This window comes from Somniosus microcephalus, chromosome 2, assembly GCF_052327205.1.
Source record: "Somniosus microcephalus isolate GS21.2 chromosome 2, FLI_Smic_1.0, whole genome shotgun sequence".
NCBI lineage: Eukaryota > Metazoa > Chordata > Chondrichthyes > Squaliformes > Somniosidae > Somniosus > Somniosus microcephalus.
This window is the reverse complement of record NC_140988.1, coordinates 310,457,175-310,475,764: the sequence shown is the minus strand read 5'-3', so window position 1 is coordinate 310,475,764 and position 18,590 is coordinate 310,457,175.

Here is an 18,590-nt window from a genome sequence, read left to right as displayed (position 1 = left end):
GCAGTAGGGTGTTCAGTGGGTGTAGTATTGTAGACAAATTTGGCAAGAACTTATGGTAGTAGTTTACCAGCCCAAGGAACGACCTCAGTTGTGACACATTTTCCGGTGCTGGAGCCTTGACTACTGCCTCAATCTTCTCTGGGGACTTATGTAACCCCACTTTATCGATAACGTGGCCACAATACGAGATCTGTTTTCTAAAAAACTCGCATTTGGGGCGGTTAGCTCGGAGCCCATATTCCTGCAATCTAGTGAGCACCTGCTCCAGGTTGGCAAGGTGATCACTGTCATTTTCGCCCGTGACCAGGATGTCGTCCAAATAACACTGGGTCTCTGGGATCCCTTGCAGGACTTGTTCCATTACCCTCTGCCAAATAGCCGGAGCTGATGCTACCCCGAATACCAGCCGGTTGTATTGGTAGAGACCTTTATGGGTGTTGATTGTGAGGTATTTTTTTGATGCTTCTTCTACCTCCATTTGCAGATACGCCTGGGCCAGATCAATCTTAGTGAAGCGTTTCCCTCCAGATAGCGAGGCGAAAATATCTTCAATCCGCGGAAGTGGATATTGTACGGTGTGAAGGACCGGGTTCACTGTTACCTTAAAGTCCCCACAGATGCGAACCTTCCTTGGTTCCCCAGGCATGCTGCTCAATGACTTTTTCATCACAGGGATGATGGGTGTAGCCCACTCGCTCCAGTCTACCTTGGACAGTACACCTGAACATTCCAGACTCTCCAGCTCTGCTTCGACGGCTGGGCGGATCGCATAAGGTGCCGGTCTGGCCTTAAAAAATTTTGGGCTTGCGTTTTCTTCAATTTTAATCGTCGCTGTCATGCCTTTTAGTGTTCCGAGTCCTTGCTGGAACACTTCTTTCGCGTCAGTTAGGATCTTTGACAGTCACCCAGGTGTGACGTCGTCATCCTTTTTGTCAGCCGCAGTCAGTGCCTGTATGGAATGCCAATCCAGTTGTATTTTCCGGATCCATTCACGTCCCAGTAATGGTGGTCCTCCATCTTGCAATACATACAGGTCTAGTTTTGGTCTTTCCTTTGGGGTAGACTTTTTGCCCCGTGTACGTCTTCAAAATAATTTTTGTGTCTCTCAAGGGTATGTATGAGAATAGCTGCTCGTAGTCCCGTCGGTTTATGACTGTTAGGGCTGATCCTGTGTCCAATTCCATCTTTACCTGGACTCCTGCTATCTTGAGAGTGACCCAAATGGTTCGGTGATCCTCCGTTGTGATCACATTATGTAGTTTCAGACAACTCAGTTCTCTGCTTTCGGAGTCGTTATCACTCTTTTGTTCGTCTGAACTATTCTCCATCATCTTATGTACCTTCTTGTACTTTTCTTTGGTAGGTTTCTTATTGCTGGTTTTCTTTCCTGACCTGCAGACTCATGCTATGTGTCCTACTTTTCCACACTGTCTGCACACTTTGTCTTTGAACCAGCAATCATTGTGGTCGTGTGTTGTTCTGCCGCAGCGATAGCACTTCTCTGTTCTATATGACATTTCGTTTGTGCCATATTCTTGTGGTCTCTGTTGTATCTCTGCAGCGCCTCGTGCTGCTGCTTCATATGATACCGCAATGCTGAAAGCCTTTTCCAGCGTAAAGTCCTTTTCAGATAAAAGCCGTTTCTGGGTTCCTTCACTTTGAAGCCCACACACAAACTTGTCCCTTAAGGTATCTGCCAGTCCCGCTCCAAACTGGCAGTGTTTCGATAGTTTGCGCAGTTCTGTTAAATAATCAGCATTGCTTTCATCCTTATGCTGGTTCCGTTTGTGAAACTTGGATCTTTCTGCTATCAGCAGCGGTGTGGGGTTTAAATGTTCCTGTAGTATCGTTACTATGTCTTCAAAACTCTTTTCCATTGGCTTAGTTGGGGTTACTAGATTTTGTAATAAACCATACGTCTTTGCACCCATTAAATTTAACAATACCGACGCTTTCTTGTCATCTGACACCTCATTTGCCTTGCAGTATACCTCTATTCGTTCGACATATGTAGTCCAATCTTCAACTTCATTGTCAAACGCGGTGATACTGCCACTCTTCGGCATTTTGGGTGTGGTTTAAAATGGCATCTCCCAATGGCTTAAATGGCGTCTCCCGCACTTTCCTTCCTCCCCCGCTGCTGCCAACGCCGCTCCTGGCGGTTCTCGTGGCAATGGCGGCGCCCTGTAGGTTTCGCGCGCTTCTCCTGCGTTGCTGCCAACGCCGCTCTCGGCGGTCCTCGTGGCAATGGCGGCGCCTCACGGGTTTCTGCGCATCTCTCTCTCCCTCTCTTCGACGCTGCTCAGCCCCTGAACACCGGCTGCGCCCTGTGCACTCTGCCCTCTCTCTCTCTCCCCCATTGACGCTGCTCAGCCCTATGCTGTGCCGCTCGGTCGGGCTCTAGCCCGCCGCTGTCCGGGAAGGGTCTGCGCACTACCTGTTGCCAGCCCGTTTCGCTGGACCACCTTGACTGGAAAGCCAAGCCTGGCTCTCGACAGACTCCCCAGCAATTCTTGAGTCTCTGCTGGATGACTGGGCGGTTGCCCGTGGTCAACGCCCGAGTCTCTGGCCTTGACCTCCAATCCACTGATCTCCAGGAACGAATCCCCGGGAGGTGATGCAGAGTTGCAGGTAGGTTCAAACTTGCCTTGTCGCCAATGTTGTGTCTGTGTATAATAAGACGCAGACTGCAGGAGAACGGTACAACAGGTGTTTACTCAACGTGGCTCACACTGGAACTGATCTGTACAGATTACTACTCAGTGCTATATACAGGTGTGGTCACTGCCGGTACTGCAGCATACATGAGCTGTAAAAGATAGTTCCCCCCTTAAAGGTACATACATTTCAGTTTTGATCTGTTTTGTTCTGACGTAATGCATATTCAATGTTTGCCTAGCTGTCTGGCTTTTCAAACACAACGTCCTTTTCACAGAAATGCATTTTAAGTTTTGATTTCCCAAAGCTGCCTGTTCGTGCTGCAGAAAATCTCACAGGCTTCTGGTCACGAGGTGCGGACGCCTACTTTTGGGTACCCTTTTTAAATTGTCCATACAGGGTCCCTTTTATTAATAACCTTGGGGGAATGTGGGAATTTTGTGAACCTAACACTCCCCCTCCGGTTAGTTCCTGCTGCCTCCAGTTGTACGCCACCTTCTCCTGCAAGAGAGAAGGAAGTGTGGCAGTGAGTGTTATTCAATATGATTGGGTGATGTGGCTGTCATGGTGAATAGCTGGCAGTGTGTGCAAGCTGTGAGATGTGGGTGTGAGACTTGCAACAGTGCTAAGTGTGTGAGGGTGAGGTGAAGCGTATGAATGTTAGGTATGAGGCCTGATTGATAGAGATTGCTGGTAGGTGAGTGATGGAAGTGTGGTGAATTGAGCAATGGCTGAGGCTGGTGGTGCAGTTGGTAGGAAATGGCATTTGAACATGCATTCACTGACCTTAACCACTCATGTGAGGTCATTAAACTTCTTGCGGCACTGCATCCAGGTCCTCCGGCTAAACCCCTGGCATTTACCTCTGCAGCTATCTCCTCCCACTGCCTTCCCACCAGGTATCTGGAGGACCTCCTGGCTCCCTGTGGGTTACAGGACATCTCTCCTCATTTTCATCTCCTCCACCAAGACCTCCAGTGCAGCATCCAAATACCTTGGTGCACGCTCTCTCCCATGGCCAGCCATTGTTCTTTGTTGCACAGCACTATTCCGAATAATCTCAGCACCTCCAGCAGCAACAATGCACCTTCCCTTTAAGAGGTGCAGGCTAGGTAGAACCAGGACAGGCTGGCTTTAAGTAGTGCCAGAAAGTAGCAATATTCTGCTCCCTGCTGATGCATGCAGCCAATGAACAGTGCAGTTAGCGCTGGCTGCACGCAGCAATCATTATTATGAGAAGGCAGCACGAAGTTGGCGTGCTGCCTGCATTACACTGAATGGGCATGGGGTAATTGCTAATTGCTAATCGTGATCCTCACACCCGTTTTCTGGGGCTGTCCAATTTAGCCCGCTCTGAATCGAATTCTAGATCCAAAGGGCTGGATTTTGTCAATGGAGGCGACTTGGAGGCGGGATTGCTGCTTGTCGTGTCAATGTCCCGCCTCCATCCTCGCCTGACCATTCAGAGGGATTTTCCCCTGATTGAGCTTGTTGAGCCTGCCCTGCAGGCTCAGCAAGCCAATTAGGGAAGAAGTCACTGACAGATCACATCAACGTCAGACGTGCTATCTGTCAAGACTTCTTGAAAGAAGAAATGACAGCGTTTGACAGCTCTGTGAAGCTGTCAAACATTGACATTCTCTTGAGTTTGATTCGTTTTTGTGGTGAAGACTGAAGAAACATTGTAAAAAAGTAAATTTCAGATGTCTGATGGATCGGAGGGTCCATCAGCCATTACCTGAAATTGACAAGGTGGATGTCCGCTCTCCCAATCGAGCACGGCTAAGGGCTACAGAAGTAAAAAAAGGTAAGTGAACACATTTTTAAACTTATCACTCACCTTGCATACTCACCACTCCACACTTGCACCCATCACTCACCTCTACACCTTACTTCCAGGTGCCTCCAACCGCCGCAGAACTCCTCCACGTCTCCTCCAACCCGGCAGGGTTCTCCGAGGTCGGGATGCCTTCACCTGTGAAGGTAAAATGGCACTAATCCCTTTTTCTGCCTGTTAACTGCCTGTTAACAGGCAGTTAAAAGGATTAAAAGCCTTTGCCGCCTCCAGAAGACAAGACCCGAAGCTGCACATCTTCCCGCCTCCTGGCAAAAGGGCACGGAGGCGGGATGGGGGCGGGTTTGCCACCCGCCCCCAATTTCTCCAATTTTACGTGCTGTCCCGCCTCCATGACCGCCTCCTTGGGGCTTGGAAAATCGAGCCCAAAGTCTGAATTTCTCCAAATGCTGAGGTCCTAGTTCCTATGAACTGACTTCTAACATATTCTGCATTCAGTCGATGAATTGGCACCTTTTAGTTCTTTTGTGTCACAATAGGTCTTTGTGACAAATAGATTACTATCATTATCTGTCACAGACTAATGAAAATAATTGTAATAAATGACCCGGTGTTTAATAAATTGATGTTTGATATTAGACTGTATATTGCACAGTAATAATACATTGGTACACAATAAATTATACTGTTATCCTGTGAACATAATTTATTTCCAAGATCATGGCCCAGAAATTCGGGTTGGAGGCTTCCCGCGGGTGCAAGCCTCTGACCTGCATTTATCTTGCGCGCCAGCCGTTGAGCTGTGGGCCCGGGTGGAATTGCGATCCTGGGCCTCCTCCAACTGCCAACGCGCAGTGCTTGCCTATCCCAGGGGCGCAGTTAGTTCGATGCGTCCTCTGGGATCACATGGGTCATGGAGAGCCAATAGTAGCAGGGAATGCTTCATTCATAAGTTTGACAGGGAGAGCTGTCAAACCTATAAATACTATAAGCCCCAAAACATCACTTAAACTTCAAATACATTTTTTTTTTAAATCACATTTTTAAAATAACTATAAATTACATGAAATAACTATTTTAAACAATAATTTAAATTTTTGAAAAAGTTAATTACATTTTCTAATGGGGCTAAAAATAAACTTACCTTTCTTTAAAGTATTTAAAACTAATAAACCTGTGGAAAAAATATTTTAATTTTAATTAATTCACCACTTACCTTGTTAAAAGCAGTCCTTGTGCTTGCTTTTTACATGTCTAACTTCTGGAGACTTACCTTCCCGGAGAAACCTGGAAATAAAACGTAAGTTCAATGCGCACGTGCGTACTCACGCGTTGGAACCCGAATTCCTGGGCCATATTTTTTCTATGACAAGAAATGTACTTTGGATCTTTTCTTAAAAAAACAGTGGTTCAACATAAATACAGCAGTGGTATAGGAAGCATTGCAAAGAATGCCAATAACAATTTACTTTTTACTGGTAAATAAATGCTATCTGCCTGATTAGAGTAGAGAAAAAAACAAAAACAAAGGAAAACAGTTAAGAAATGGCAAAAATATACTCACCGTAATATTACTGTGCCATTTCCCTCAATTCCTGAGCCTACGGTTGCCCAACAACTCTGGCTGTCCATTTCATATGGGGATAATTAATGTCTGATATCTTGTAAGCCAAAGCAGCAGAAAATGTTGTGAAGGATAGATGTATCCACCAAATGAATATTTAAGTGAAGTAGCCACCAATTTGAGTCAGGTGATTCCACAGCCGCTGGTCCCACCCACGATTAAATGCATTGGGACACAAAGTCCCAGCTATCTATTTCATGCCACTACAATGGCAGCTAGAAACAGAAAATCCAGGCTATTTGACTATGGAGTGCAACACAACTGAGCCTGATCCTGCCCTCAGTCAAGTTCACACTTGTGCAACTTTGTAGCAGGAGGCATTGGGAGTGAAATTGAACTTCGACGGTAGCCTGCACATCTGCCGATGCACTTTATTATGGTCATATTTATGCTAATATATATGTACAAATGTATGTTGAAATGTTAAGTGTCCTAATCCAAATTGTACACTCTCGGGAGCCGCAAGCCTACATTTCGTTGTACTGCACTTGTGCACTAACAATGACAATAAAAGTTGATTTGATTTGATTGATTTGATACACCTCACACGATTTTACTTTCTATTGACGTTACTAGAAAAGACAATCGGGCGGGGTGTTTAACGGTCCGGCCCATCCGCTACCGCCCGTTCTGCACCCCCGAAGTTCAATTTCACCCTCATCAAATAGCAAATTAGGAATGATGGACCCAAACTGATTTTTTCCCCACTGTGATTTTTTTTCCCCAGGAGTGCTGAAGACAGTTGTAGCCCTTCCAGGCTACCTTAACTGACATAGTACCTGGAACCTTCCTGGTCTGTATTTATCAGTTCCACACTGGCACTTTAAAACCTCGGCCATCGGGAAAGCATTTTTACTTATTCGAAGAATTGATTATTATGGTTCTTATTTTGACTGTACGTGTAACTGATTAATGCCCAAATAATCGAATGCATTTGCAATCCCGTGATGAAGCTATATGAAACTATGAATGGGAAAGATGAGAAAATTGTAAGCTGGAAAGTTAGTAACAGTGAAGTGATTTAGCTTGCCTTGTGGACAAATGTACATTTACAATTTTTTTTACACTTTGCTGTTGATGAATTAGTTATACAGCTGTGTAAAAAGTCTTATCATAGAGCACAAAATGCTGGATGATGCAAGAACTTCTCAGTTTAACGAAAAATCAAAAGTAAATGATGAATCTTCAGAGGCTTTTTCTTCCCTCTTCTGTACCAAATTCTACCCAGAAAGACTTCTTCATGTATTAAAGAATATAAGGAAAGCCTGAATGATGCCAATGCTCCCTCTGACCTTGATGCTTATAATGTTATCCCAGGAAAAATAAAATAACATCATCTGCTGGACAGAAGAAGGAGGGGGAGGCGGTGGGGGGGGATTGGCTGTATGCATCTGCTATATTACCAGCCTGTCTGAAAACTCAGCGAAGCAGCTCCAAATCCTGAGGGGCCAAGATGGTTTAGCTCTGGGGCTGCAGAGCTGCAGCAGGATCGTTTATCTTTATTTACTGAACTCCAGATTTTGTTTTAAAATTGACAGGTTGACAAAAAACAGTCCATGAGGCCTTGGCACAGAGATAAATGTTATCCGTGTTAGGGGGAGACAAGGGCAGGCGTCAGAGGCCCTCGCATTGAGGTGGCCTTTCTTCAAAAAAAATACAATAAAATGCAAGTAAAGGACTGAATGATTTCTCAAGCAATTCTGCTGTGGGGTTTGCCTACTTTTTACACCTGGGCGGAATGATTTATTTCTGAAAGATTCCCATCTTTAATTTCTCCTCTTATGAAGCAGCTTACGTAGAATTACATCGAATTTTACAGCACAGAAACAGGCTATTTGGCCCAACAGGCCCGTGCTCCACACGAGCCTCCTCCCACCTTACTTTATTTCACCCTATCAACATTGCTGAGATTAAAGACCTGTGGAGCCATTTCAGAGAGGGTTAGACTGTGACCCCAAATCTGGCCGAAATGGTAACATGAGTTGTCTTATTCCCAATAACCTCCCAGTTCAATTGAAATCGTCTTTTAAGAACTCTTACATGTCGGTTACCAATAGTTTACTGGACAGGGAACCTGCTTCTCACTAAACATTAATGTTTGACAGGTAATCACACAGTGAACAGTTGCTTGAACCGCCCAAAATAGCCAGCCCGCTTAATATGGTTTAAGTGGCTCCTTTGTAATTGATGCCTATGGTAATGGCAAACAGTCAACGCCATTCACCCGATATAGGCAGCTGTCTGGGATAAGCAAGGACAGTGTAAGTGGTGGGGACTGTATATGTATCTTTCAGTTTTTCCATTTTTGCCTCCTACCACCCTTCCTCCATGCCTGTAGGCAATTTCTTTTGGATGGTCCACCAGCATCCTCCTATCTCTCCACTGTACTAAGAGGTTCCTCCACCACACCTGTCCAATTTCCAGCTCCACTCGAGCAGCATGTCCCAGCTTAACCAACTCTTTGGGGTAGAACTTGACTTTGTGCGATAGTGTAAAATTTTTATTTCCATTGAAGTCAATTGAAACGAAAATTGGGGGAGATGTAAAATGGGCTGCCGGTTTGCTATCACCCATTTTACAATATTGCACAAAGTCAAAAAAGAGTCAATAAAGAGTCATAGTGTATACGGGATGGTTTCCTGGACCAATATGTTGAGGAACCAACTAGAGATCAGGCCATCTTAGACAGGGTATTATGTAATGAGAAAGGATTAATTAGCAATCTTTTTGTGTGAGGCCCCTTGGGGAGGAGCGATCATAATATGATAGAATTCTTCATTAAGATGGAGAGTGAAGTAGTTGACTCAGAGACTAAGGTCCTGAATTTAAATAAAGGAAACCATGATGGTATGAGGCGCGAGTTGGGTAGGATCGATTGGGAACTTTACTTAAAGGGTTAACGGTGGATAGGCAATGGCAATCATTTAAAGATCACATGGATGAACTACAGAATTTGTTCATTCCTGTTTGGCATAAAAATAAAACAAAAAAGGTGACTCAATCGTGGCTAACAGGGGAAATTAGGGATAGCATAAGATCCAAGGAGAGGACATATAAATTGGCCAGAAAAAGCAACAAACCTGAGGATTGGGAACAGTTTAGGATTCAGCAAAGGAGGAAAAAGGGATGAATTAAGGGGGGAAAATAGAATATGAAAGTAAGCTTGCCGAGAACATAAAAACTGACTGTAAAAGCTTCTATAGATATGTGAAGAGAAAAAGATTGGTGAAGTCAAGCGTAGGTCCCTTGCAGTCAGAATCAGGGGAATTTATATTGGGGAACAAAGAAATGGCAGACCAATTAAATACATACTTTGGCTCTGTCTTCACAAATGAGGACACAAATAACCTATCTCCTTCAGCCCCACAACCCCCAGAGATATCTGCACTCCTCTAATTCTGCCCTCTTGAGCATTCCTGATTATAATCGCTCAACCGTTGGTAGCCATGCCTTCTGTTGGCTAGCCCCTAAGCTCCGGAATTCCCTGCCTAAACCTCTCCGCCTCTCTACCTCTCTTTCCTCCTTTAAGAGTCTCCTTAAAACCTATCTCTTTGACCAAGCTTTTGGTCACCTGCCCTAATTTCTCCTTATGTGGCTCGGTGTCAAATTTTTTGTCCTTTAATACGCCTGTGAAGCACCTTGGGACGTTTTACAGCATTAATGCCGCTATATAAATACACGTTGTTGTTGTTGTTTTTGTTATTGTAGTTAGAACCCTGAGATTGAAGGTTATTAAGGGCTCTGTGCAGAATGGTGTTTTTTACTTCTCCAACCTAAGAGCTAAATTGGCAATCTCAGTTAATCTCAGGCCAGATAATGGCTGGTATGGAAAGCACAAATATTCACACTGGTTCAGTGGAGGTGCTCTTTTGAAGTTGGGATTGAGGGACATTTTGTGGTCTGAGCTTTACTTTTTATTTGACCTGTGTGTATTCAATGCTCGGGCGCTTCAAAGATTTTGCCACGTCCTGGCGCTTTTACTTGTTAATTAAGTTTATTACTTTGCATGATTGACTTTTAATTTCGCAAAAGAAATGGTGCCCTCTCTGACATACCTCACTTTGAAGAGAACAAACATTAAATTTGAAAAACCCTTGTCAAACTTCACTAAGCCAGTATTATTGCTTTTCAGTACATACGGATTAATTACGTTGCATTCGGAAGCACGAATACTCAGTTTATTTAATCAATGTTCTGATACTATCTGACAAGATTTACCATAGCAACCGCACTGCAAAACTGTAAGACGGTTGGAGTATGAAGTGTAAATGCACTGGTCTTATTAGTGACACAAGATAAAGAGTGACTGGACTTCTGTGAAATCTACTATATTTATCTGATGAAAAGGAAAGAGACGATTAAAGCAGAAATAACTTCTGCATGTAAGTACGGTGAATGCTGTGTACAATTTGTTTTGAAGAGAAAAATGGAGATATCTTGCACAAATACAAAAGCAAAATACTGCGGATGCTGGAAATCTGAAATAAACACAGAAAATGCTGGAAATACTCAGCAGGTCAGGCAGCATCTGTGAAGAGAGAAACAGAGTTAACGTTTCAGGTCGGTGACTTTTCGTCAGAACTGGAAAAAGTTGGAAAAATAACAGATTTTACGCAAGTGCTGGGGCAGGGAAAGGGGGAGGGGAGGAATGAGCAAAAGTGAAGGTCTGTGATAGGGTGGAAGGCAGGAATGATTAAATGACAAAAGGTATGAGAGTACAAAGCAAAAGGAGATGGTAATGGGACAAGTAAAGGAACAAAAGATGAGCCTAGAAGAGGTGTAAATGGGATTAACAGAATCATCAACAGCTGCCACGTGATAAATAGTGGCAGAGGTTAGGTTCTGAAATTGTTGAATTCAATGTTGAGCCCAGAAAGCTGTAAAGTGCCCAATCAAAAGATGAGGTGCTGTTCCTTGAGCTTACGTTGAGCTTCATTGGAACAGTGTAAGAGGCTGAGGATGGAGAGCTCAGAGTGAGAGTAGAGCAAAGAATTAAAATGACAGGTGACCGGAAGCTTGGGGTCACGCTTACGAAGGTGTTCCGCAAAGCGGTCACCCAATCTGCGTTTGGTCTCCCCAGTGTAGAGGAGACCACATCGTGAGCAGTGTAGGGGGTGGCGTGTGGCACGTGCGCCTAGTCAGTTATGCCCCTGACTGCCTGTGAGCGGTTCGAATCGCTCCCACACCCCTGGGTTCTAGACACCGGACTTAGGTACAGGTGGCGATACAGAAAATCGAGTAGACAAGTGGTTTGGTGTAAGAAAACCAAGATTTTATTAAAACAGAATAAAACGCAATCTTATGAGAAGCTACTGGTAGAAAATACAGGCAATTACAATTATACTTATATGGGAATGGGGAACACACGACACATCGAGGGAAAAACAACTACATTAACAATCCCCTTATCTTTATCCCACCCCCTGTACCTAACTAGACTAAGCTGTGAGGGGCCAGGAATTCATGCTCACCAATCCAAAGCCTATTGCTTTAACAATTGCGAGTTTTGAGGTTTGGTCTCCTGTCCTTTGGGGTATTCCGTCGCCACGTGGTCTCAGGGCGCGGTGCTGGAGCTGTTGCTGTGACACACCTTCCCTCTCCTCAGCCACCGTCGTCATCTCATCGCAATGGGTTCTCTTCTTCTCCCTCGGGCGGTCATCGGCGGTAACGTTGCGTTGTGGGGCGGTTGACAGCCTTCACTGCCGGTTTGATTTTACTACCCAAGCGTCAAACTCCGGTGTATTCGTTGCGGCGTGGACACTCGCGTTTAATGCCAGCTTATTCACAGTGTTCAATAGCCATCTTATTCTCACTGTCCATACATACACTGCTAAATTCTTGCCCAAACGTCAGCTTATAACTAGGTGTTTGGTTTTTACCAATACGTCTTTTGCTGCCCTTCTCTGCTCTTGTTGGTTTTTACCTTCTTCTTCGTCTCACCTTGTCTCGTCTCATTTCGTCTCATCCTTTTCTCGGCCCTTGTGTCCTGTATGAATTTGGACTCGGGTCTCGTTCCCCCACCTACGATTGGTATGGATGTCCTTGGCTGTTTAACCCAATGCGGGGAGCGAGAAGAGGACCTGCCACGAGACCAGGGCATGAGTACGAGAGGCAGCAGCCCAAAGTTCAGGGTCAAGAGAGCAGAGCAAGAGAGAGCCGTTGGTACTGAGGGCCTACAATTATACCCATTTCTTCAACTCCTTATCTGCACACCAAATCAGGTCAGTCCATTGTATAACTTTTGGCGGGCTGTTTTAAATGATTATGCCAATCTAAGTTAACTGGTTTTAGATAGCCGTTCATCGCACCTAATGGCCCGATGTCCGAGTTGTATTATCATTAATGTATGTTAATCGGCCTGTCCAGCCTTGGTGGCTCCCTTGAGCTGTTTCCGTTTATTTATGCGGACAAACTAATGGCCTTATGCCTAAGTCTAACTGGTTTTGATCTGACGTAATGCATATTCAATGTTTGCCTAGCTGTCTGGCTTTTCAAACACAAAGTCCTTTTCACAGAAATGCATTTAAAGTTTTGATTTTTCAAAGCTGCCTGTTCGTGCTGCAGAAAATCTCACAGGCTTCTGGTCACAAGGTGCGAACGCCATCTTTTGGGTACACTTTTTAAATTGTCCATACAGGGTCCCTTTTATTAATAACCTTGGGGGCAATGTGAGAATTTTGTGAACCTTACAGCAGTAAATACAGTATACTAAATTGCAAGAAGTACAAGTAAATCGCTGATTCACCTGGAAGGAGTCTGGACAGTGGGAAGGGAGGAGGTAAAGGGCAGGTGTTGCATCTGCTGCACTTGCACGGGAAGATGCCGTGGGAAGGGGAGTGGGTGTTGGGGGTGATTGAGGAGTGGACCAGGGTGTCATGGAGGGAGCGGTCCCTTCGGAATGCTGAAAGGGGAGGGAAAGATGTGTTTGGTGGTGGGGTCACACTGGAGGTGGCAGAAGATGATCCGTTGAATGTGGAGGATGGTAGGTTGAAAGGTGAGGAGAAGAGGAACCGTATCATGGTTCTGGGAGGGAGGGGAAGGGGTGAGAGCAGTTTTTTTTAATATGAAAGAGTGGCTTGCTGGGCCATTTCAGGTGGCAGTTAAGCGTCAACCACATTGCTATGGGTCTGGAGTCACATATAGTCCAGTTTATTAGACATATAGTCTAGCTGTTTATTCCAGATTTATTTTTATTTAATTAACTGAGCTTAAATTCCCCAACTGCTATGGTGGAATTTGAACTCCCATCTACCGGAAGATTAGTCCAGGTCTTCTGGATTACTAGTGCAGTAACACAACGACTATGCTACAATTCCCGAATGCTCCAATTGAATAGCATTGACTGATATCATGGATGCATCATAGACACATAGAAACATAGAAGATAGTAGCAGGAGTAGGCCATTCGGCCCCTCGAGCCTGTGCCGCCATTTAATGAGATCATGGCTGATCATCCAAATTCAGTACCCTGTCCCTGCTTTCTCCCCATATCCCTTGATCCCTTTAGCCTTAAGAAATATATCTAACCCCTTCTGAATATATTTAATGAATTGGCCTCAACTGCCTTTTGTGGTAGAGAATTCCACAGGTTCACCACCCTCTGGGTGAAGAAATTCCTCCTCATCTTTGTCCTAAAAGGCTTACCCCTTATCTTTAGACTGTGATCCCTGGTTCCGGACTCCCCCGCCATTGGGAACATCCTTCCTGCATCTAGTCTGTCTAGTCCTGTTAGAATTTTATAAGTTTCAATGAGATCCCCTCTCATTCTTCTAAACTCCAGCGAATATAAGCCCAATCGATCCAATCTCTCCTCATACGTCATTCCTGCCATCCCAGGTATCAGTCTGGTGAATCTTCGCTGCACTCCCTTCATGGCAAGAACATCCTTCCTCAGATAAGGCAACCAAAACTGCACACAATACTCAAGGTGTGGTCTCACCAAGGCCCTGTACAACTGCAGCAAGACATCCTTGCTCCTGTATCCGAATCCTCTTGCTATGAAGGCCAACATACCATTTGCCTTCTTAACCGTCTGCTGCACCTGCATGCTTACCTTCAGCGACTGGTGCACAAGGACACCCAGATCTCGTTGCGCTTCCCCTTCTCCCAATCTATTGCCGTTCAGATAATAATCTGCCTTCCTGTTTTTGCCACCAAAGTGGATAACCTCGCATTTATCCACATTTTACTGCATCTGCCATGCATCTTCCCAATCACCCAACCTGTCCAAATCATACTGGAGTTTCTCGGCATCCTCCTCACAGCACACATGCCCACCCAGCTTTGTGTCATCTGCAAACTTGGAGATATTACATCTAGCTACCTCATCTAGATCATTAATATATATTGTGAATAGCTGGGGTCATAGCACCGATTCCTGTGGTACCCCACTAGTCACTGCCTGCCACTCAGAAAAAGACCCGTTTATTCCAACTCTTTGCTTCCTGTCTGCCAACCAGTTCTCTATCCAAGTCAGTACCTTACCCCCAATCCCATGTGCTTTAACTTTACACGTTAATCTCTTATGCGGGACCTTATCGAACGCCTTCTGAAAGTCCAAATACATCACATCCACTGGTTCTCCCTTATCTATTCTACCAGTTATATCCTCAAAAAATGCCAGTAGATTAGTCAAGCATGATTTACCTTTTGTAAATCCATGTTGACTTTGTCCAATCCTGTCACTGTTTTCCAAGTGCTCTGCTATTACATCTTTTATAATGGACTCTAGCATTTTCCCCACTACCGATGTCAGGCTTACCGGTCTATAATTCTCTGTTTTCTCTCTACCACCTTTTTTAAATAGTGGGGTTACATTAGCTACCCTCCAATTCATGGGAACTGTGCTACTGAATTGCTTTAATAGCAAATGGGGACTAAAGGCCTTCATGGAGATTTTGGAACACAATTATTTCATTAGTCATTTACTACATTAAGATATATAGGAACCTGATTTAGAGTTAAGTCCTTAACATTCACAGTGCTTGGAACCTATAGTTGTCATCACTTCTGCTTCAAAGATTTTGCCAAGTCTTGGCTCTTTTATTTGTTGATTATGTTTGTTACTTTGCATGATTGACTTTTAATTTGCAAAAAATGGTGCCACTTGATCAAAATGTCGAGCATGGATAAGATGAATCATAGGTGCTGCAGTGTGCCCACATGGGTGAATCTATCTGTGCTGCAAAAGAACACACAGAATGTTTATGTGTCACACTAGTAATGGTGCATTATAGTTATTATTACACAAATACAAAACTGTCCATAAATAATAAGGCCAAAATGTGCTACTGAGTTATACTTTCATGAGAGATCATCAGCAATGCATGGTCAATAGTGTAATAATCAATTATTATATGGATTGGCTCCTAGATACATTATTTAGTGCATCACACACTGAGCGCCATTAAAGTAACAGTAATTATAGAATTCTGATGAAGGTTTCCACAACTCCTGCCAACCAGTTCTCTATCCAAGTCAGTACCTTACCCCCAATCCCATGTGCTTTAACTTTACACGCTAATCTCTTATGCGGGACCTTATCGAAAGCCTTCTGAAAGTCCAAATACACCACATCCACTGCTTCTCCCTTATCTATTCTACCAGTTACATCCTCAAAAAATTCCAGTAGATTAGTCAAGCATGATTTACCTTTTGTAAATCCATGTTGACTTTGCCTGATCCTGTCACTGTTTTCCAAGTGCTCTGCTATTACATCTTTTATAATTTCAGGATGCAGGAAGGATGTTTCCCCTGGCTGGAGAGTCTAGAACCGGGGTCACAGTCTCAGAATAAGTGGTCGGCCATTTAGGACTGAGATGAGGAAAAATTTCTTCAATCAGAGGGTGGTGAATCTTTGGAATTCTCCACCTCAGAGGGCTATAGAGGCTCAGTCGTTGAATCTTTTCAAGATAGAGATCAATATATTTTTGAATATTAAGGGAATCAAGGGGATTAAATTCAATGTTGAGTCCAGAAAGCTGTAAAGTGCCCAATCGAAAGATAGTTCAGGAAAGTGGAGATGAGGTAGAAGATCAGCCATGATCTTATTGAATGGCAGAGCAGGCTTGAAGAGCCAAATGGCCTACTCCTGCTCCTATTTCTTATGTTCTTATATTCATTCCAGATCATAACAACTTGCTGTGTAATTTTTTTTTCCTCATGTTGCATCTGGTTCTTTTGCCAATTTCCTTAAATCTGTGCCTTCTGGCTACTGACTGGAAAACGTTTCTCCTTATTTACTCAATCAAAATCCTTCATGATTTTGAACACCTCTATCAGATCTTCTCTTAACCTTCTCTACTCTAAGGAGAGCAACCCCAGCTGACTGACCTGATGTGCACTTCCAGGATTTTCTATTTTTATTACCTATGAATTAAATTTGATCATAGTATATCCTTTTACTAAGGTTACGACAATATTATACTGGATACCAGTCTCAGAGTGCGATAAGTTTCTGGCAAATCTAAGTTTCACTGTCAGGTCCATACTGCACTCTGTTCAGGGAGAAAGGAGTGATTTCCTCAGAGGTCTTGCTTGTTGCCTGGTTAAATTTTAATGCTAGGATAGCACGACTAAGAGTCAGGTTACCAATCTGATTTGCTGATTTTGTGTACAATGTCCATCTGAAACCACTTTGTATTGATGTAAAAGTGGCAATATAATTGCACGATTAATGATCATGTTTCTGGGCTGTAGGATTATCACCAAAAACTGCAGTTAGTGAACAGTGTCTGCACGCATAAAAAAAAATCACTTTTTAAAAACATGTATTTCGAGGTTGTTACAGATGGATTATGTAATAAACTAGGATATAAAACAACACTTGATATTACTGTTCTGTTCTGATGAAGGGACCACCTAACTTGTGACCTTTGACCGTTTTCTTTTGGATGCTATGCACCTGCACCATTTCCTCCTTCTAATTCAGACATAGAGGGCAGGATTTTCATTGGGCCGTGGAGGCGGGATTGGAGGCGTGCGGGGGTTTAAAATTGCAAAAACTGGCGGGTGGGCCCGACCCCGCCTTCATCCCACCTCCACACAATTTTCAAAACTTCTTGTCTGATGGTTCCGTCTCCGTCCCACCTCCAAGAGGCAGGATAGGCCGTTAAGGCCCTTAACAAGCACGAACTTGCCTCTATAATGCCATTTTGAATAGCCATTGTGATTTTAACCCTTTTCCCACATGAAACACGCCTGTTCTGAAACATGACTGTGAAACCTGGCGGGAGCACAATTGAATTGTTGACTATCAGCTGCAGGTCAACCATTAAAGAGGAGATTTGATCAGCCATCATTTGCAGGTGGCAGGACTTTGTAGTCTCAGGTCTGGGGGAACTTTTAGAAGGCATAACCACAGCTGTGGAAGTTTGGAGCCTGACACCCATCTCCAGTGTGACCTCCTGGGAAACCCCTCTCACCACCTTCACTGAACGCTTCCTCAACTGAGGCATCTACCAGAAGCATGGGAGCCATTTATTTCCTTCCCTTCTGGATAGTAGATGAGGCCGAACAACAGCAGCAACAACAACAGCAGCCCCAACAGCAGCAGCAACAACAACAGCAGCCCCAACAGCAGCAGCAACAGGCGCGCCAAGCTGCTGCTCACCCACCTGAAGATGCACAGGCCAGAAGGGGCCAGCGCATGGAAGCCCATTGGCGCAGGAGATACCCTCCAAACAGGGTCTACAAACACAGGTTCAGCTATCTCAACATGTCTGAGCAGCAGTGCCAAAGGCGGCTCCGACTTTCACGAGAGGTAGTGGGTGACATCTGCGCAATGCTGCAACAAGACCTGCAGGCCAGAGGACCAGGTGGACAACCCTTACCAGTGGCCGTCAAAGTCACCATCGCACTCAACTTTTTTGCCTCAGGCTCATTCCAGGGATCAGCAGAAGACTTCAGTGGCATCGCCCAGGCGGCTGCACACAGTTGCATCATGCAGCTAACCGATGCCCCCTTTGCCCTCGCGCACAATCACATCCATTTCACCAAGGGTCGAGCAAGTGTCACGGTGCGTGCAGTTGGATTAGCTCATCTGGCAGGCTTTCCAAGGGTGCAGGGCGTCATTGACTGCACACATGTGGCCCTTAAGGCACCCCATCGCAATCCAGGTATTTTTGTCAATCGCAAGGGCTTCCACTCCCTTAACGTTCAGCTGGTGTGTGACCACAAGGAGGAAATTTTGCATGTTTGTGCCAAGTACCCTGGCAGTTGCCATGACTCCTTCATACTGCGCCAGTCTAGTGTGCCTCCGCTATTCAGTCCACCAGACCAACTTAACGGATGGCTACTTGGAGACAAGGGCTATCCCCTGAGGATGTGGCTAATGACGCCATTGAGGAGACCATCCAACGAAGCTGAGGAGAGCTACAACTCCAGCCAATGTCCACCAGAGCCATAATCGAGCAAACCATTGGTTTGCTGAAGATGCGCTTCAGATGCTTGGATAGATCCGGTGGAGCCCTGCAGTACTCAGCAGCCAGGGTCTCCAGAATCGTCGTGGTTTGC